This window comes from Corvus brachyrhynchos, unplaced genomic scaffold (genome assembly GCF_000691975.1).
Source record: "Corvus brachyrhynchos isolate BGI_N302 unplaced genomic scaffold, ASM69197v1 scaffold94, whole genome shotgun sequence".
In the NCBI taxonomy this organism is placed as follows: domain Eukaryota; kingdom Metazoa; phylum Chordata; class Aves; order Passeriformes; family Corvidae; genus Corvus; species Corvus brachyrhynchos.
This window is the reverse complement of record NW_008238330.1, coordinates 6891630-6914411: the sequence shown is the minus strand read 5'-3', so window position 1 is coordinate 6914411 and position 22782 is coordinate 6891630. Positions and strand designations below refer to the sequence as shown.

The following is a 22782-nucleotide window of genomic DNA, read 5'->3' as shown; positions in this document are numbered from 1 at the left end:
AGAGATTTCTATTGGTCCCCAGTTAAGCCATCCCCATTGTAACACCTCCCTTTATAAGAGGTTCCCTGGAGCTGCTCAGTGCGTGTCCTCTGGGAGTTCCCTCCAATAAAGTTGGATTACCCCGTGTGGGAAGCCTCCTTGCTACTTTTTATCCTCTCCCTCGTCGGGACTGCTGACAGCCACTGTGCCTGGAGCTTCAGCTCCCCTGGGCAGAGCTGAACTCCTGAGGAGCAGCTTTAAAGCCGAGAGCCTCCAGCTGCTCCCCACTCCTGTCGCACACCGCAGGAGCTAGCCTGGCCAGTGGTCAGTGGCGGTCATTGTGACAATAACATGATATAAAAACTGTTCCAAACCTCAAATTGGTTAGTTGCAAGTAAGATTCTTAAAAGACTAATGGAAGAAAACAACTCAGTATATTGCAGGCTCTTCCCTGATTTTGTGTCAGCAGGCCATAATTTAGGCCAACAGGAAAGAAGAATATTTCTTGTTTTTCCTTCTGACATCAGACACATCCAGAAACAGAAGCACAAGCAGACTGCAGTCTCCACTGAGAAAATGGGAAAACTTTATGTGCAAATTTAAACAGGGAAGCTGCATTTTATACTATTAGATAGGGTTGTCTTCTGCATAATTCATATACTCTATCCTAGACATCTCAGAGACAAAGACTAAATCAAACCCTAAACCAGAAAGACAGTCCTAGAGTTTTCCAGGACTGCAACAGCTGAAATTCAGTGTGGTTCCTCTTGTCCCAGTCCTGCAAAGTAAACCCCAGCAGTTTCTATGACATTTGTTTTCATTCTGCAATATAAGGAACAATACCAAACAGACCCCAAGGAACATTTCATATACCATTGTTTTAAAAGACAGCTCATATGCTATAATTTTCAGCCAAGTTGCTTTTAAATTATTCGTTGTATTTTTCCACAATCTTGGGATGCAGCTTGAATCTCATTTTATTGCTATGTACTGTAAAATCATTACATGCACATTTGGTCTTTGATTTTCTCAGACCCTCATATCAAAAGAGAAAAGCGTAAGTTCACTAAAACACACAGAAGTTGCACAGAATTCCAAATAAATTACTAACACGCTGCTCAGGCCTTGTATATTTGTAGTTCCTAAAAATTTAAGCAATTTAGTTTCTGGGTTACTATTAATTACTCATAAGTGGACATTTGAAATAATTTGGGAGCAGCTCTAAAATGTCTGAGCTGACTCATTTGAACAAGCCTGAAAAAGACATTAACTACTTTTTAAATAAGTATTTTAAGATAGTAGTAGTTATTTGGCAGAAATTAATACACAAAAACACTTAGCAAAAGCAGGCTGCATACATCCACACTTCCCTGTCAGAAGCATAAGTAGTGAACTACAAATTTAATGAAGATAGAAGTTCAGTGAACTAATATGCCTGTCTAGTACAGTGATTATGTTAATGTCTGTTGCTATTTCAAATCTTCCTTAGATACAATATTCAGAGCCTGGCATCCAGGTTTCTGCATTACTCACCCAATGCAAATCCCTCAGCAATTGTAGGAAACACAGGCTGTGCCTTTACATTCTACACTGTGTCTACATTCACACGCTTCTCCCCTTCACTTCTGTTTGTGTGCAAATGATGACAGTCTCTGACACAGGACACTATGCATTTTATAGAGTGAACATACTCATTCCATGGGAAAGATGCCAAAATATGATGGCTCCAAGGTATATGGGGGAGTAACAAAGGCTTATGTTCCAATGTCCATATGCGTAAAAAAAGCATGTTCCTTTGAACCCCGCCAGTTTTCTTCCAAGTCTGCCTTTGGGGCACCCCAGTGCCATTCTGACTGCTGGAGAAGCACTGACTCCCAGAGTTCATCTGTTGCTGCTCTGTAGAGAAGTATTGCAGACCCAATGTGTTTTCCTACGGTGGCCAGAGAGCAGTGCTCCTGACCTTGCATTTGGGAAGAGGCTGTACAGGACAGCCTTAAGCTCTATATCACCTTTCCTGCATATGATGTACATGCTGCATTGATTCCTTTGCCATTAAGTGTGATAATGAGCATCCTTTTCTGTCTGTATCACTACTAAATGTAGGCCATGATGAAGATAACACCCATTGGGTCTGCTGTGCTTCATTTGTCAGGTAACAAGTGAAAGAACCTGGCCTGTATTGATTTATGCTGGCTTTTGGTTTAAGAAAAGACTGTATTTTGTTCACTTCCTTTTGTTCCCTTGAAACATAAGATTTAACATGATACAGTAGAAGGGCATTTGCTGCTGCCAATAGTGAGCTCTAGCAATCAAAACAGCCGGTTTCACTTAAGTGATCTTGATCCTTGAATATTAGCAAAGCAGCTGATTAAATACTATGTGTAATACATGAACATAATACAAAATACATTGAAGAGTAATAGCTAGACACCAGACTAATAATAATAAATTATTGTTGTTGTTCTTATTATTATGCCTTGTCAAGCTCTCCTACAAAACATCAGATGTAGTTAAATAATAACTGAAGTCAAATTTAACAATGGAGCCCATGGGACTATCTTACAAGTGTTCTGAGTACAGAATACTCAAAAGTTCATGGTCTGTTGTTGCAGCTTAGCATTTTCTGAACAATGACAAGCAATTATCATTGATGTAATGCTCCCTCTTAAAAGTACTTCTTATAAGAAGATGTGAGAGCAGTCTGAAGTGGACTGTGATTTCATTGGAACTGAGGGTTAGATTAGTCTATACTTTATAAATCATCTGGAGAACCACTAGATTTGTAACCATTTTCCCCGATTATGAATTCATGGACAATTTTGCCCATCCCATCTGTCAGCATTGCTCAACTTCACAACAGTTAATCAGATTCACATTCTCCTAAAATAATTGTGTGTGCTTCTGCTATGTTTAAAATAAAGGGAACTAATGTTTTTGTTTCCTGAAGGGGCAAGTGTGTCTGCTCAGCTAAGAGCCTGAGGTAAAGAGATAAAAGTTCTCCCAGGAGGCCTTTCAAAGGACCTAGGAACCTGTGGGAGCTATTTAGGTTATAAATGCTTCATTCAGGTTAATGAAGCAATGGGAAGGTGTATAAGGTTTAGGTGTCAAGCAAGTGCCTAAATTAAGCATACTGCATGTAACTGTTTTACACCCCCTACAATTTTCACAGTGTAAGTTAGCATTACATTCAAACTTGCAAGGTAGCATTGAATCAGGAAAAATGGACCCCAGTCCTGATGTTGTTTAAGATACAGTTAGACAATGAGGTAAACTGCCTTTGCTGAATAAGTACTTTCAACTTTTTCTTGGCATAGCAAATGAAAAGAGATGTTTTTCACATTCATACTGGAAAACAAACAGCAGTTTCAGGGAATTTGCCTTCCCTATCTATTTAGGATAGTTGTTGGATCACAAAAAAGAAAAGGAGATGAAATTAGGCACGAACCAGCTAATTTTCGTAAACATCCAGGATTTTAAAATGCAGTGTACTTGCAATTGTTTCATCTCATTTTAGCTGCAGACTCAAGTAAATATTTGAGGTAGCATCACTAGACAAAAAGTGCAAATCAGTACTCAGATCTCTTCCTTGCAAAATGCCTCCAAAAAATACATAATATTTCAAACATAATTGCAGAGTGTAGCCAGACAAATAATTTACATAACAATTCATGGTTTTATTTTCAAAAACTCCTTTTATTTCACCACTGAGCTTAATTAGCCCAAGGGAAGGGAAAAAGAAAACAACCACAAGCGGAACATGCCCCTTTACACTTTACCAATACTTCCTCACAGCTGTGAGTTGTGCTGGGCCCTAAAAGAAACCAAACCTCCAAATCTAGTTTGAGATTCTTGAGATCTTGCAATAACCTGTGCCATAGCTCAGTCACACAAGTAGATCATGGTTTACTCTCACCAAATGTCTGTATCTTTAAATAATTACTTATTACACTCCATCTTGTAGGTTTTTGCTTAGTGAAGTGTTTTCCCCAAATTGTTTACTTGCATGCTTTTTTCCTTTTTGTCTTCTGTTATTGAAAGAAGAGGGAGGGAAGATAAGGAAGCCACACATAATTCAAGGCAAAAATCTAACCCAAGATCCCCAAGAGATCCCTGTAATCTGTTGCACGGAGCCTCCATCCTCAGCGGCCCTTGGTTCCTGCTTCTAACTCTAGTTACCAAAGACACGTTTCCCCTCCTCAACACCACATCTACTCTCTACACGAGTTTTCCTCTACTTCCCCAGCTCAGTTGTCCCTTTAAGACCTCATCCAAGTGTGGCAGAGCCCAGCAAAAGTTGCCTGGAAGAAAGTCAAGGGACTTCCACAGACACCCCAGTTAGCACCCCACTCCAGGGGCTGCTAAGCTTTGTTTAAGTGACTCTGGCCAGCTTTGTACCCACACCTGGCCTCATCTCCCTTGGCAATAACGATTCACAAAATACTGAGAGAATTACTGCCCTGGCCCTGAGTTACTCTGGAGCAACTGGATTTAATGGTACTAAGGTATATTTTATGAAAAGCCCTAAGAAAAAGAGACAAAGCCCCCACTTAAAATAACCTGAAATGTTTCATAACTACCAGTAAAATTTTCCAAAAAGTCAGAAATGTTAGGACTTATTACAAGAATATTTAGACAGCCATAACCTTCATAGGACCACACAGGAATGTGACTCAATTCAGTGAAAGCTGAACTAGAAGCAGGTCCCCAACCACCAAGATTTGATTTACAGAATCTTTTGTGACACCTGCCTCAGCAACATCTGGCTCCTGCCCTGAGTGCCAATACCAGGCAGGTTATAAACCTGCCAGTTAGAAGTCATACACTGAAAAATTAAATTTCATTAGTGGAATTGAAGTTGTGAGCTCAAGCTGGCAAATCTACATCATTTAATAAATCAGCATGAGCCTACAAGCATTCAACATCGGGAAGTCTCAACACATTTTCACACAAAACAGCTCTTCCCCTTTGCCATCTTAGCCACATTTGCATTAGTTACTGATCCACCTGTGCCACTGTCACACTTGCTCCTCTCTGTTCTTCTGAGAGGCACAGATCAATTTGATTTCTGCTCCTACCATCACAAAATCCATCATTTCTTTAATTTTCTAGCCACATGCATCTATCTGCTCAAATCTATTTTCATTCAACACAAAAGCTAAACTAGTTTGCCAGAAGTCAGTTATCTCAAAGCCAACTGATCAATGCACACTGTGAAACAGGATGAGTTTAAAAGTAGGAGGCAGGAAGGAAAGACCAAAAAACCCTTAAAATTCAATGGAAAACTAACTTCTTTTTACTGTTATGTGCAGTCAGCATCCATTTACATCCTATACTTAACACCCCTTTCTGTTTCTGTTCTCCTTGTAATCCTTCTTCCTTATAACCCTGCACTCCTACAGTTACTCGGGATTTTCCCATCTCTCCCACCTGTGGAGGTTGTACTTCCCCCTAGTCAAGGTGAAATTAGATACTGATAGGCTCGTGCATTTTCCTTGAAAGTGATCTCTCAGCACAAAGATTTCAATTTGGAGCAATAGTGATATTTCACCTCCCTAAGTAATGTCTTCATCATATGTAATACTGCCACTGTTACATTTTTCCTAGAGGAAAAAATTGCACTCAAATCTAATGTGTTTCAAAGAGACTGTCAATCTCTCCAGAGCAGAAAGGTCTCTACCAGATCTCTACTGAGTGCATTAATCTTGGTTTTTAGAAGTTAATTTCTGGGGCTCTGCCTGGGTGGTAAGGAGCAGCAAATGCCCTGTTTTCTGACAAGGTGATTCAACACTCTGAAAATTGAGCCCCTGGACTTAGGGCCCAAAATTCTCTAGAACTGAAGCATTCAAGGCTACTAGTCATTGCTGGACAAAGCCTCAGCCACTGCCTAATTCATAGCTATTTTTGCTGTGATGTATCCATGTCTACTGCACTTAAAAGACATCCCCTAGTGTACATAAATTTTAAGCTTCTATTTAAAAAAAATAATTATAGCTTCCAGCACATGCGACTGCAGATAAAATCTTCTCAAGGAAGTTGACTGTAATCCACTGCAGAGCTGCTGGAAACAGGATTACACAATATGAACATGTATCAGCTAGAACAGAACTGACAGCTATCATTTTCATTTCAGACACAAAAGAGACACAGAAGAGATCTTCATTTTTTTATAGAAGTAGGTCCTATGTACATCATACTTTTTTTCTTTCTCTTCCAAGCTCAGTAATCTCAATGAACGTCCTTGATCTGACCTTAGAAATTCAAAGTTTATTGTATGAGAGCAAAGGGGTTTTAATAAAAAAGATAACACATCTGTGAGAAATGGGAATAGGCTGTTTATCAGCGTTAAAGGTTTGTCATTAAATAGATTCATTTGCATCTTAATAACATGATCAGCTTTTAATAATATGCACCAAAATGAGACCGATTATACTTTCTTAAGACCACAGGATTGAAAACACCATCAATCTGTTCTGAGTGAATGGCACCCCTGGGATTTTCGATAGGGCTGTAATAAAAGTCTGTGGCACTTTGAGAAATGCAGGTGGTAAAGGGGAAAAAGCTGCAGTCTTGCTCCTGGGAATTCTCAAATCATAGCTCACAACAACTCTGAAATGTCTAAGTAATAAAACAGAAGTCAGAAAACAGAAGTCAGAAAACAGAAGTCCTGTTGCTGTATCATTCTTTCCATTTCTCAGAAAGAAGTGGGAAGAATGAGAAATGAAATGAACACTTTCTCCCTCAGATCTCAGAAGGATCTTTCCACTGCAGTAAAACAGACACTGCCACACCAGGTCCTGTACTATGACTTCTCTGGATGGAAATACTGCAAGACTCAAGACAACAGAACAAATATTTCTCTGAATGCAGAATGTCACTCAATACTAAGCAGGGCACAACTTGAAAATTGGATGAAAAACTCTGTGATATATAAGCACATGACAAACAAATCTTGCTTTGCTTCACATCAGGGCTCAGGTGCAATCAATAAGAACCATCATTACTGTAACTTAAATGAGCAAATTTCTCATTATTCATAGGTGGCTGTTATGTGAGGGGAAGAAGTTAGACCATTCCAGATAAGTTTTTGAGTGCATGCAACTTACTTTTCTTTTCCTGAAGCTTTTGCTTCTTCTGCCTTACTTTTTTTTCTCCTAAGTCTAGTGGGAATTAACACTAGACTAGAACTGAAAACCTTTGTGCATACACACAACACACACAAATCAGACTACCTTGCAAGAAATGGGAGCAGATGGGCTCCCACTAATGAGATGACTTACCCTTCAAAATGAATGCTTGATAAAAAGGAAATAAACCAGGCTTGCTCTGCATGCTATTTTTTCCCCCAGTACAACTATACCAGGAGGATTTTTTATTTTTAAATTTTTTAAAAAAGATTAGCTATCTTAGACATGATAAGTCGTAGGGTTCCCTGAAACTGTTAGTGGGATGTAGTTTTGGCCTCCTCGTCTGCCTTCTGAGGCATTTTGGGGCTCTTGAAAAGTGTATATAATGCTTGCAGTATTCTGTGAATCAGACCTAGAGGGTGATACAGGGAACACAGACTCATACTGAAAGCTTGGAAAAGACCTCAGATCATGTCTCAGCTCAGTGAAGTACAAAGACAATTCCTCAGAAATGTATTGGGAACATACCTCTTCTCAGGTAGCATCTGTGCTTTAAACCTCACTGCCTGTGTTGCCTTTGCTTAATCTTTAGTTCAGCTGGAAGAAAAGCAGTTTCATCACCTCACTTTTAACCTGTTTGCTGACCCATGTGGTCTTTCCAGTGGAGCTGACACTAGAAGAGCACACAGGACAGCAAATCTGCACACAGTTGGTCACTATCTACAGCAAATTATGGAAGTTGATAGAATTAAGGTACAAACTTTTCATTTAGCTACAAAATCTGACAATATTATATCCACATCTGTAGAAAGCTTTCTATGCTGTGGGTGGTCAAGAAAATTTGGACACAAAGGGTGTAGAAACAGACTCTAACCCACATCCTCTTGTACCCCAGTACAATAACGGTATATGAAATCATTGTATGAAATGTAAATGTTTCCTCCACTGGGGCATCTTAGCTTAATGACAATGAGCTGGAATAGTAAATTTTTTTTCACCTGTCGTCTCTTGGGGACAAGATGCCCTTTATTTTTGCTTAGATTTTCTTGTACTTCAAAAATAATACACAGGTTTTACTTAACCATTTTGGGATCAGAAATACTTCAAGAAATGCACACTGAAATTCAATTCCTTATGCAACTCATACAACACTGCATCACCTTTGTGAATTGATAAACATGAACTCAGTAAATCAGGAAAAAATCCAGGAGATGTTTACTGCAACTTTGAATTTCTTAGGGAAGTGGGAATTAATATCCCAGTAAATTGGTTGTTAGGTGTATGTATGTGTGCTGTGCATACCCTGCTATGAAGGGGGGTGTGACATCTGATCCTTTCTCCAGCCTTTACAGCTGCCTCCATGCCAATGCTTTGGCAAGGCCCTTCGTGAATATTGTCCCCTGCTGCACTAAGTGAAATCCAATCTCCAATAAAACCCACCACTTGTGGTGTGACTGTCCATGCATGTGGAGATTTGCTTTCCATTAATACTTGCACAGTAATCTGGACTTTGCAGAAGTTCATTTAATGAGAAAACAAAAGGAACGCACACACACACTGCAGAAGAAGTTTTAAACTGGAGTGAATAATAGAAGAAAATAACTGTGGCAGCTTTACCAAAGCATCTACAAAAACACTTAAAAAGTTGTAATTTAGCAGTGGCATGAAAAAACACTTTTTTTTATTTTAAATTCAAAATGAATAGATATCTGAAAATATATCTAATCACTTCAAGCTGTCACCACCTACCCCTGGAATCTGAGGGTGGAAAAGAGAAGGAAAGGAACTGTTGATGATGGAAAAGCTCTGTTATTTGTTCATTGTCAGTGAGCAGGGACAGAAATAGCTCTTCCAGTGCAAATTTTTCTGTCTGAGGGTCAACTCACCTTTTTCGAAACTAAGTAGTGCAAGATGCTGCTGGTACCTCTGCTAACTGGGAAGGTTGAAGGATATAAAATCCTTGAGATTTTAAATTGTGTCTCTCATGAAGATCCCTGAAAATTCCAGCCTAACACATCTATAATTACCTAAGGCCCCACCTACCTAACGCAGAAGTTCCAACAATGGAATTTTTCTAACGTTGCACCATACTTAGTGTCATCTTGAAAGCCCAGATCAAAAAAATTGCACTTTTATAGTTTATTTCTTAGCTTACTTGGATAAATGCAGAGAAAACAATCTCAGATGACAAAAAGTGTCAAACAAGAGAGATCTTGAGATTTTTAAATCTATCTTGGGGTGTCCATTCCTAATTTAAAACTGGAAAGAGACTGCCTCTTCTCCTTGCTCTTTATTGCCTGGTAAAGAGAACACTTTTTGCATACACAAAATTTTTTGGGGATGCAGAGATAGGAACAGCTGTATGTCCTCACTTGAGCAAACAAAACAGACCTTTGAGGTCTCAAATCTTCTCTGTACTGCTCCACTGATTCTATCTATGAATGGCCACCACAGGAGCCTGCTGCAAACAGCACATCTAGCATGTCAGTGACTTGCAGCTTCAATAACACCAAAGGAAGTGGGTTCAGAACATTAACAGGTAACATTCCTTAGCCAGAGCTATCCCCAGGGAATTTTTTAGTTTTATTTCTAACCCCACAATTCCAAACCAGAGAGCTAATCTAGCAGAAAAACCAAACCAAAGAACCAACCCCTCCCGCCAAAAACCCAAAATACCAAACAGCACCAAACAAAGAAATCCCACCACCAAAACAAAAAAACAACAACCAAATAAACCAACAAACAAAACAAAAAACCAAACCAAACCAACTCCCTAAAAAGCCCAAGAAAGTATGCCTCCTTTCCACGATTTTAGAGGTATTTCTGAAATTCCTATAAGGAAAATAGGAAAGTTAACTATAAGCAAATTTCATCTCCCTAGCTGGTAGTAGCTTTCTACAGTTACCCTTTAAGGCCATTTGATTTGATAATAAATTCATCATGATATCAAGTTTACATAATGTTTTTCAATGACTTATTAATATACAAATATTAGAAAAAAAAGATTGAAAAGGCAACCCAAATGTTCCTAAAACATGAAGATACGCTATTTAACAATGGGGGTGGGGTGAATCAATTGGAACCTCAACATTGCACAAACAAACCACAGCCAGAGAATAGAAGAAACTGAGTTCTAGACCACCTGCAGTGAAAATCCTGTAGCTGTCCTATCTATTCACAAAACCTAAAATGTATAATTTTGAAACACAAGGAAATAATTATTGGAAAATATTACAGCTACCTGTCACTATTTAGAAGAGGAAGGAAAAGAAAGGGGTAGATGATGGCTCTGCTGTTGGCAGCTGAAGGAAGAGAAGAATTCCAGGACAGGTTTCCAAACACCTGTCTGTAAAGCTCAAGAATAGTTTACAAATAATCCTCAAGATTTTTAATGCCTTCAAATATAGCACATGACCAAAATACTATTGTAGATCAGTGATCCTCTGGACTTTCCACATGATATCCTTATAACAACCCTCATAACGAATTACTGTATGAAAATGCAGTGAACTTTCCCAGCTGGAAATACATTGGACTCTGGGACATTAATTTCAAAGACTACCAACATCTAAGCCCTTAGCTGCTATCAGGCCCATGAGTTCTAACAGCACCTTGCAGCTGGTCATAGTAGGAATTGCTGTAGTCTTACCATGAGCCCCTCACATTAACATAGCTGGAAAAAAGTGATACAAGAAAAGCTGGTGATAAAAGTAGAAAAGAGGGGGCTGCACTGTCCTTACAGTCTGAAGTCTTTTTATAGTAGAAGATTCACAATTTTTCATGGCAATGGTCAGCTTGCACCATGGCTGCACACAGTTTGTCTTTGATACCTGCAAAACTATCACCTCTGAAATCACAAGGCTTAATGTTAAAAAAAAAAAAAAAAAAAAAAAAGAGTGGAAAAGAGATTGGACATTTTCCATTTTTACCTATTAGGTCTCACCAAAGATTTCTTAAGAATCCAAAATGAGGCATTTCTTGTTTGTGGGTTGAATTTTTTTTTCCAAGTCAAGAATCTTATTTTTGTATTGGAAAGCATAAAAATCAAAAGTCTAATTTAAAAGTAATTGCATCCTGATTAACTAATAAATATGGGACCTAGACAGACATAAAAAAACTGTTTTCTGTGGCAAATTTTTCACTTCCTTATAGTCTCTTTTCATTGGCACTGGCTCTGATAACTTTTTCCTCTAAGAAAATGGTTCCATTTGTTTTGATAACAGCATCTGCCTTGAGCAAAACTAGCAATGACAATCCTGTGTTATGGCTCCATCAGTTTTTTGCCTATTTAAGACTTAAGGTAACTTTTCCTGCTTAGGGATATCTCCTGACGTTTCTCTAATGTCTCAGCTAAGGCTTGCTAGCACTCTAAAAATCTCAAATGATTAACAACTGAGCTATTCACTGAGATACTGTCCAGCCTGCCTGGAAAATGAGAACTTCAGTTCTACAAGCTCTGCTCCACCCTGTGACAAACCTATGCTGAATTCTATAGTTTCCAGTCTCATTTTGTACAGCTAAACAACGTCCTGTTACCGATTGGGACAAACATATTGTATTCCATACCAGATACCAAAAAACTATGGAGACCTAAACACATGAAGGACAAAATATATTATGATGAACACAAGTGAAACTTGTGTTAATAAAGCCATTTGCTATGCTTTCTGTTTTGGTCAATTCCATGAATAATTGTAATTCAGAGCTGGGAGAGGCCCAAGGAACTATCAGAGATCTTCCCTCAGATTTTTACTATTGTAATATTTGTGCTAAGAAGCTACAAACATAAAAGTGAAGCACAGCCAGTCAAAGCACAGTGAAACAGGACTTAGTAACCACCAGAAGAAAATTTATTGCAAAAAGCTTAAAAGAGTCAGTGTTGTGCCAACAACCTCTTTCCCACTCACAAACAAGCAGTGATTTTCTGTGGCTCGATAACCTACTTCAGATGAACAAAGAGTCCAACACTTTTCCTTAGGTCCTTATCAGACTCTTCATACATGCCTGTAGCTAACATCATTATGCTATGGTTTTTTAAGTGTCTGTCAGCAAGTGGGTCTTTGATGTGAAGAGACAACAGATCTGGATAGAGCTGATGGATGTTTTAAGTCCTTTCTTAAAGGCTTGATAGAATAATTAAACTGATGCTCTGTAGTGGTAATTAGGGGAGAAAATAGAGCCACCAGCCAGTATGGGGAATTATTAGCAAGCAACTTAGCAAGCTGTGCACATAAAAAACACAAAGGCTCAGGAAAAATAAGCAGAGTGCTTAGTCCTGAAGAGTGGGAACCTAGAAGTGCTGGAGGCCTTAGGTCTGTTAATGCACAGCATTTGAAACTGCAAGAAAAAGAATAAACTATGTGTACAAACTTCAGTTAAAAAAAGGCATAAGGGAAAAAATAGGGATCTAACTGGAGCAACAATTTTGTTCTTTAAGAAACACTTGGAAAGATCCACAAGAGAGTCTCAGCTCTGTGCCACAAGGACATACACAGTACAGTAAAAGGTGTTCAGTGGCAGAACACTTTCTTCTGCCAGAAAGTGTTTACATATCTAATAATCATACACAGTACAGTAAAAGGTGTTCAGTGGCAGCTAACACCTCTTCTGCCAGAAAGTGTTTACATATCTAATAACTCTTCAAAGAGAGCTCAATTTTGTTACAATATCTCCAGTAGAGGAGATAAAAAATCACAGGAGCCTAGATTAGTATCACAACCGGGCTTCAAAGACAAGAGACCAAGCATCCGCATGGGTGCTTGCATTCATGTCTCCCTATTAATAAAATACCTACCCTGATAAGATCCCGGAGTAAGCAGCAGGTAATTGTATTCCTCTAATGACTTATCAGCATAGACAGGCACACAACTAGTGTGTACAAAGACTGCAGGTCTAAGTTGTCCAAAAACTGGTGAGCTGGAATTACAGGAGACTCCCGTTTCTGAGAGGTGTCCTGAGAGCCCCTATGGACCTCCTGACACATTAAGGAAAAGAAATGTGAGAGGAATTGTATGCCCTCAAGAAGAACTAGGGCCACCTTTTTTCAAAACTCTCAGGAAATAACAAAATAGAAAGTGCAGCTACATTAGCTAAAAACGTGCCAGTCATGCCATTGCTTACATTTCCTACAGGAGTGATGTGATAGATACCTCTGCAAAGTTTTCTAGCAGGTCATGGTTTCACCTCTTGTCTCCACCCCACAACACTACATCACAGTTACAGCTGTTATAATACCATAAGCCAGTTTTTTGGGCTATGTGGAATTCCGCTACCAAAATCAAAAGCGCTCTTCCCTCTCCCTTTCTTTCAGGTATTAAAGCTTTATATTTAAAAATTACACTGAAGCTATTTTTTCAATTCACAAAAGATAGCCATGACAAAACTTCAGCACAAAGAGACCAGAAATGTTATGAAACAAGAAATTCAATTCCCTCCCACATATAAAGAAACATGCCATGAAAATTCATTCATGACATTTAAACATTTATACAAAGTTTCTGCCAATGCAGGAATATGGAATAGAACTTGAGGACTAAAGAAGTAGAGCTGAAAGGGAAGTTTTGAGAGTGGATGTACTCGCTTTTAAATCCCCCCTCATGGAGCAGAACGAAATACAACCCCACAGACTCCTGTTTTCATTTGACTTACCCAGCACTATTTAAAGCTGTTGCTGAATGTGAACATCTCTAAGGCCTTTGAGAGGCCTGAGGGTCTGTAGCTTTCTCCTGCCCCAGTTCCAGCCAATCTGTGCTTCTTCAAGAAGGCCAAGTGAAGTTTAATTGTAAGAAGCTAATTTTCTTAAACTTTTCATTAGCAAGCATTTCAACAGAAATGAAGGTGACAGATGGTATATCAACATGTACATAACATCAGTAACCCAATGTTAAAAATCTGTGTCACCTTCGTAGCACAGCTCCAGTCCTTCAGGTTACTCACCATTACTGTTTTTACTTGCTAAGAAGAGTTTGACTGGAAGAGATTTACAACAAAATACATCAAGGGCTGTTTGATAATAATTTAGAATTAAATATTTATAGTGGATGGTAAGTAATTCTAAGAAAATATATTAAGATCTCAGGCTCTAATTTTTCTGTTTTCATTGTTTTGATCAACTCTTTGAGAAAACACTTTTGCAAAAAAACCCCAAAATCTCAAGCACATTCCCTTTTTAAGAGATTAGGAATGATTGATGGCTAAGTATAACCTCTCCATGAAAACAAGTCTACTACTGGTTTCAAGTGTGTACACGACCAATAAGTTTAAAGCAGCATTCCACAACATTGTGTGATGCCAAAACACAAGTACAATTATATGACAAAACTTAACTAGCCTCTGGTTTAGCATTTGGTTGGGTTTTTTCCCCTGAGAACACTCGCATTCGCCTGTTTGGTCCACCAAGAACAGAAGTAAGGTTTTTGTAGCAGCCTAAATAAACACATGCAGTGTGTTTGCAGTGCACAGTGCATGGCTCCAGAAGCAGCATGAGCTAACCAGAGAAAAGTTTCAGACAAATGTGTCTAAGCTGTACTCCGTGCCTGCCTTACCCCCGTGTGTACTGCACCAGGGCATTCTGTCCAGGTTCTCTCTCAGATGCCTGGCAATTTGAATTTGAAATACTTGCAAAGCTCAGAAACTCCCCTTGCGGGTTCGGAGTTTTAAAAGGTGTCTAGTTTTCTTAAAATAAACAAAGCTTCAAAGTCTAAGAGGGTAAAGCTTTCTGACAGAAAACCTGACTGTACAGTCAACAGCAATCCAGAAGTGCTGCCAGTGCCTTGCAAGCATCCATGGATCTTCATGTGCAGGGATAACCAGAGACAATTAGTGGTACATTTGCTACCTCAGAGCCAATCCAGTTTTTACAAGTATATTCAGCCGCTCAGTGAAGGGAGTATTTTTTGCAAGGCCTTGTGCATTTCCCAGAATACTACACATTTACTGTCCTTTTCAAGTACAGCCTGGTCTTGGGAACTACAGGAATTAGTAGTTAATGCTGTTTTCATTTTATCACAGAACCTGCTAATGCAATTGTCCTCAACCCCCAAAATCATTCTGCCTTTCTTTGGAAGAGGTGCATCTCTTCAACTGCAACACATCTTATCTTTCACCCTGAAAACCCTTTACCTTTGCCAACGCAAACATTTCAGGAATATACAAAACAACATTAATGTACACTAAAATTTGCCATTAAAAAAAAAAGAAGGGCTTTTATACATTGTTCAATTCTCCATACAATTCATTAAGCAACTTTACTCTTTGGAAAGGAGCAGCTGCAAAATTTCCAGTCTGATGCGCAGCAGTGTTGTGAAACCATAAGGGCTAACTTAAGATTTGAAGCACAGTTTGCTACAAAATACAAGAGATTTTGGCTACTTTTAGTAAATCTATATTTACAAAATATTACCATAAAATGAAATGAGGAGGTCCAAAATGGATTCAAAGATTATTTTTCTCTTCACTTCAACCTGCTCAGAATTAAAATGTCCCTGAACAATGTCTAGCCCCTAAAATGTACAGAAATTGCTCTAGAAAAGCAGCAAACAGCTCTCTGAAGCTCCTTTCATCTGCAGTGCTTCAAGTGAACTTTAAACCCCTGGATTTTATTACAAGATTTTGTCTACAGTTTCCTTCTTCAAGGCTTGATTAGAATCACAGAATCATTTAGGCCAGAAACACCTCTAAGGCAATCAAGTCCAGCTGTAAATCCAGCACTTCTAAGTCCACCACTAAACCATGTCCCAAAGTGCCACATCTACACATCTCTTAAATACCTCCAGAAATGGTGATTCAACCTCTTCCTGGGCAGCCTGTTCCAAGGTTCAGCATTGCAAGAAGGAAATTTGCTGTATTTTTATATGCTTGGGAAACCAAGAAGTGTGTGAACACACCAAATGAACAGACTCCAGTCTCAGAAGAGATGCAGAGTTTTGGAAATGGGAGATGCTTTTGAGATTTTATTTTTATACTTTTTCCTATGTAAATAAATAAAAAGTATTTTAACCGATGGCAACTTATTCCTATGGCAATAATCCAAATTACTTTAATATTTCTTGTTTATTGTCACATCTGCTCAGACTTTTAAGTTGCCACATTATGCACTATAGCCGACTAAAAACATTTCAAAAACCCTAGAATTGGGTTCCAGTAACCCCATTAAACACATTATAGCTGTTATTTTATCATGCCATCAAATCTGCCAAAACTACATTTTCTAGTAACTGCAGGAAATCAACATAATGACTTCTTTTTCCTCCTCTCACCACTCTTCAGCTTTCTGTTCTGCTAGTTACCTAGTTCAGCACCCTTACACCTAATGTCTACACTTTACTCCCAGTTTGAATTTATTAGTTATTAAATTCCAGGTCTTGATTTGTGCTACCCCTTTCAATTCCAGATGAAAGAGTTCTTCACTCTTAATCAAACCACCTTTATTGTCTTTTGGATAGATTAATCAGTTTCTAAAAAAAAAAAAAAAAAATCCCTTACACCCACATCTCTTTCTTCCCCCTAAGTGTTTTTTGAGCTGCTCTCCTTGCACCATGCTCTTTATTATTAATAATAATACTGAAAACTGAGTGAATGTGATTTTAAAGAAGCTAAAGAATCCTGTACCAAAACGACAATAAGATTAAGCACTTCACACCTACAAAACAAGTTATGATCCCTGCTCCAAAGAGATCAAAGAGTAGACATAGGGCAGACAGTAGGTAAAAACACTAGAGGGTCCTGGGCAGGCCAGCATTTCCAGCTCAGTGACCCAGCAGCCAACACCGTACCAGCTTTGAAGCCATCAGTACCATGTGTAGAAAAGAACATTCCTAAATTTGCTCAGAGGTAAAAGTCAAACATCTGTCTTAGAAGGCGTCTGCAGCTCCGTTGCTCATATTCTCACAGAGTACAGTAGAAATTTTGTAGACTTCACACTTGCTATAATCATGAAGAGATTGAGTCTTTTTTAGAGCAAAGAAGAGGTTCATTGCAAAGAAATTATTACCTCCATAGAAAAAGAAATCCTTATTTTGTCTCTCCTGTTGGATTGTGTTAGCAAACAGAAAGTGAGGACTGTTTGAAAAGACAAGATTCTGCTATCATACGAAAGAAAAGTGCAGTTAAGACTACTCAGCAAGTTGTTAGTTGTGCGTCAAGAAGGACGAGCATACTTCATTATCCATATAGTCAAGAACAGCTGATTTGTGAGCACTGTTTCCAAAGGAATTATTCCCCCCACCCGCTTCCCTGCTACTGAAATGGTTTTCAAATGTTGCTTAACTTCTAGCCTTCAGTCATGATCTACTTAATTTTTGCTGTGAACAGGAGTTATCTGTTGTGGTGATGGTTTGGGCAAGACAACAAAAAGGGGATAGGTAAGAATGAACGCAGCAAAAAGCTACAGCAAAGGAGGTTATAATATCTTTTTAATTCTTTTATTGTATTCATAATGAAAGCTCAGGATGAAAGAGAAAATTGCTACCTTTCACTAAATAACTCTTCGACCAGAAAAGTTTTTCAACTTCCTAACAAACATTTCTTGACTCATAAAATGCTTCGCTCTCCAGAAAATGAAATTACAAGAAGAAATGCCAGAACAGTAAAAAAAAAACCAAACACTCTCTTCTTTTATTTACTATTTCTAGGGCTTTATTCTATTTAAACTTAGGGAGAAGGAAGAAAAGCGTAAAAAGGCAATTAACTTTCAAGCAAGGGGAAAAAATTTTCAAATATGACATTCAGTCATAAAAATATCGCATTTGCTGTAGCAAAAGGAAAATCAAACCACCCAAACCCTCAGGTCTGGAACGGTGATCCTGAAGTGACCAATATGCTTCCAGGGAAAGGCCAATAGAAACAAACTACACTGCATACTATGGATTGTGCAGTGCAGAGGAAAAATTGTGCAAAGAGAAAAAGTGCTTCCTGACCCTTGCAGCAATCAGCTTACTCCTTGAAGCATGAGATTTGATTACCTTCATCTCAGTGGGCACAACCATGAATATCACTGTATACCTTCTAATGCCCAGCACATTCTAGCTGAGAAAGGGATGACAATATAAGAATTTCTAGAGCATTTCAATTGTGCAACCTGGGCAATAACTGCAGCAAGAGATCTATAGCAAAAACATGCACAAACAGCATCAAGTGCATGAAAATACAATTGCATTTAGATCTTCTCTTCTGAGGAAAAAATATCCCGCAAATTAATTTTACTCTAACAAATCCTGTGATAATTAAATTCCCATGCCAGAAAAGCAAATAAACCCACACCCAAAACCAAAGGCCCCAGTGAGGATATTTATCTGACAGAAGCTTTAGGACAATCCATACATAGGTATTTGACATGTGGCATATACCCCTGTGGTCTGTCCTAAAACTTGAGTGCAGAGTTTTGCAAAAGCCCCAAAAAACACCCTCCATCAAAACAATCAAATAGGAACATTGGCAGTTAAAACATCTATGTCCTGCTCAAAAATACACTGAAAAATACGTGAAGTCTGACATGCCTTAACTACAGAAGAACTTCAGGCATGCAGTGATAATGGCTTATGAGCATCTTTAGACTACTGTTCTGTTGGTAGCACTGTCTTTCCCCTGTGCACACAGCATTAATTTATCATTTCTCTGACAGCTACAAGCCTCTTCACCAGATTCAATACTAAACAATTTTATTTGAACCTGTATGGAAAGAAGGCAACAAATCCAAGAAGTTGTACTCGTTCTGTGTTAATCAGATAATATGGTCCAGTATCATTTCCCACCAGGAATGAAAGTCTTAAGGGATGCTGAGGGTAGAAACAGTGTCACATGCTGAGCAGAGGTGCAGAGAGCTGGACATTGTAGGCACAGATCAGAGAGCATTAGGGGCTACTTAAGTGAAACGGTGAGCTTCTTACTCATGACAAATACTAGGTTTAATGAACTCTTAATCTCCCATTAAATTTACTAACTCCAGTTCTGGAAGGTTAAAGGTTTTCTGGATCTCATTTTTAATTTTTACATTTACCTGCAATGTTACTCTCTCCCAGAAAAGCTGGCAGTCTCTTTGTGGGTATTTCTTCTCCTCTGAGCACATATGACATGTACTAAAATAAGAGGGAAGGTGGAGGTTACCTCAGCTTTCGTAGTTACTAAGAAGGAACTATGGCCTGACCTTTTCTCCTCTGTAAACCTGTCAGTGTACTGGGAATAAGGAGTGTCAAAGTACCTTACTGTACAGGAAGAGGAGGATTGACTACTGGGTCACTGTGTTCCTGTCTGATGTCATCTCCACGACACAGAGGACAAAAAGAAAATCCTCTTGTTAACCAAGATATACAAAGGAAGCTATTACTGCAGAAATCAGAATTACTATAGAGTTTGCTAAGATGAGTGCCTGGGCAAGTACTCATTGAAGACATTCTATTCAATGCCTTTTTAACAGCAACAGTAGTGACGAGGCTTATGGATATGTTGCATTCGAGCTTCCATGTTACTAAAACACTACACCAACCTTCCTCTTAAGTTTTACCTCCTCTACTCTGCAAGTCCACCTCTGTAAAGCAGTTACCATATGCTCAACTCACAGTTTGCACTTGAGCTTTCTCTATTTACACAGGATCTAAACATACACTTAAATGCTTTGCTGAAAAAGAGATGAATTTTCAAGTCACGGACAAAGTCAAAGAATTAAGAAGTCCAAAACCTTGACTTGTGGACATACAAAAGTAGAATGGCATGCCTTTAACGCTGTCTTGTGAGTTCTTGCTGGGATGAATGTGCGCTTGAGAAGACCAAAAAGAAATGGCAAAATGTCTTCTTGTTGCCCAAGGGTATTTAATACAGCAGAGCGCAGGGAATATAATCAGCATTAAAGTGCTCTTCATAAATAATGGACAGTCTAGCAGCTTTTTTCTACTCTGCACTTTAAAAAAGTTTCTACTGCTGAATATTTCATGAGCAAAAGGTCATTTATTGTGGCTTTTAAATTATACAATTCAAAAACTGTTAGGAAAAAAAGTTCTGTGTTGCAATGCAATAATGGTGAGTTTTGAGTATCTGGAGAAACATGGGCAGCCTTAAATACATATTTTGAAACCTACCATATACAAATTAATGGGGACATCTTTGCCCTGAACTATAACTACCGATTTTTAAGATGTCCAATCCTATTCAGTAATACAGAATTTAATCTTGAGTGAAGATTAAACATGAATGTACATTCTCCTGAGATGTCAGTTCTAGTTTGCATTTCTTATCAAAATATACTGCTGGTCACAGGTCATTTAAGATGTGCATCTGTGACAGCCATTTCCAAGAACTCTATTTTAGGGACATTATTTTAAAGGTGCATTTTATTACAGCCTTCTAAAATGACAATTAGAGTTCCACATAAACAAAACCATTAAGGAAATACACTGGTGAACAGGTGAATTGTCAAGATGAGTTAGAAGTAACCTTAGCTCTGTCCCCTGTGAATATAAGGCCATGACACAGTCCTATTGCTGCATCCAGAGACAGATGTTCTGTGGGTGTAGATCAGCATGACTTTACAGAAGTCAGTTGTGCTACATCTGGTTTCTATCAACAGAAGCACCAGTACACTCCTCCTTAGCATCATAACATTTACAACATCCCACACCTCTAAATGACCACCACAGGAGCCTGATGCACATCAGCACACAAAGCATGCCAGAGACTTGCAGCCCCAGTAACACCAAAACAAGTGGCTTCTGAACACTAGCAGGTAACACCCCTTAGGTAGAATCATCCTCAGGGAACTTTTCAGTTTTCTTTCTAACCCCACACTTCCAAACCATAGAGCTACTCTAACAACAACAACAACAAAAAAACAAATGAAAACCACATCCCCCCCCCACCCAACAAAAACCAAACAACCAACCCACAAACAAAACAAAAAACAGATTTAAAATATAACAATTCAGTTGTTCTTAAAACTAAGATATTTTCTACATATGGTAACTGAGCTCCAAATCCTCTTATTTTATTCACAGTCCCCACTTTAAAAAAAAACAGATAAGGAAGAAGTTAAAACATGAAAGGAGCTATCTTCAGAAGTCACAAGCAATCAGGACAAGCAGTACCATACATGGCAAATCATGTACATACAGCCTCCTGCATACAGATGACAAACCTGTCTGTGGCAGTAAAAGAAGTTTATTTATCAAATGACTTATGATACAGCAAGAAGGAAATCTGAGACACCTGGCTAACCTCTAGACCAATAATCTTTCTTAGCAACAAATTCCAGTGAAAGTCCCATGGAGTGATGGGACATGCATTAAAACACCATGTACAAAGCTGTTCTTTGGATTTCAGATATTTTTCTGTGCATTTGTAAAAATAAAATTGATCTTTAGCACTTATTTCAAGTAGGCTTACAGCTTTGTTGAGATCATATGTCCCTCCTACATCTACCAGCAGAAAAATTCAGACAGATCTGTCATGCGTGATTTAGCATTAGACACCTCAACTGCAGCAGTAAGGTTATTTTAAAGAGTCGTGTCTGCTACAGTCTGAACCTTATACAACACACTATCATTGCCAAACATCTAAAATAGTTGCTAAACTCTTTATTTATAGACATAGTGAATGTGGTCCTTAATAACTCTGATTTACTTAGGATGGTATTCAAAAGCCAATATTATCTCATTTATCTGGGTCTGTCAAACACAAATATAAGTTTGGAAGCTGCAAGAAATACACAGGTTTTATCCTGGACCATTGCACAGAGACAGATTTTTCCTTTGGTCAATAAATTCTCTCAAGACATTACATTTAAAAAGTTCAAGTGTATCAACAGCCAAATCATACTTTTAAAACAGCTTTTGATGCCTGTTGCAGAGGTACTAGGAACAATGATACTTATGGGCTCTCTTGCTGCCTTTTACATTGCTCTTCTCTCATTACATTTCATGGACTTGGGTGTAAAGATAAAAGAAAAAGATCTTTATAAAGTGAAAAAAATTCGAAAGGAAGATGTCTCTGAGGGAAGTAAAGCATCTCAGTTGTGCCCCCTGCTTCTGCAAGGAGAAAACAAAACTTGTTGGTAAAGCTTGCCAAAACAGATGGCAGCTGGATCCAAAATTACTGATGGGTAACTGAAGTTTATACATATTGATAAACACCAACACTCTAGACTAATGAAGATACAGACATGCTCTTCTGTTTGATAGTATCTAACGATTTGTCAAAGGACTGCAATTGAAGCCAAAGACAGCTTGTTTACTCTGTATTAAAATACAGGATTTCATATCACACTTTTAGAGTAAATGATACATCTAGCACCTGATAGTTAAATAGAGCTTCAGATATCTAAGAGAAAATGAGATGTGTCAGTTTAGATGAGCAATCCCACAAAGAATGACCATGATACTTATATAAAACCAAGCTACAGCCAAGGTTGTGGAATGAAACAACCATAAAGTCTCCTACACTGAATCACCCGATGGGGAACTGACTCCTCTAGAAATTGTGCAGCTTCCCTGCTTCTTATAGAAGAGAGTCAAAGAATAGGTGCCCATTTCCCCTCTTCCACCCTCATCCCTGCTATGCCACAAACTAGTAAGAGAAAGAAAACAGACATAGTCATTCTGAGTGCCAGTGTTCAATGTGCAACTATACCAAGAAGTGCTTCTTGAAAGAAAATTCTTGCACTGAAAAAACTCAGGTGTCACTGAACTCACTCCAC

At 38.5% G+C, this 22782-nt stretch overlaps 1 protein-coding gene across 3 annotated transcripts in view; it reads right to left on the bottom strand.

The window, feature by feature from the left end:
- The window catches only part of ELMO1 (engulfment and cell motility 1), a 304753-nt gene that overhangs the window by 126313 nt on the left and 155658 nt on the right, over positions 1-22782 (bottom strand). The gene's annotated exons all lie outside the window — the stretch shown is intronic.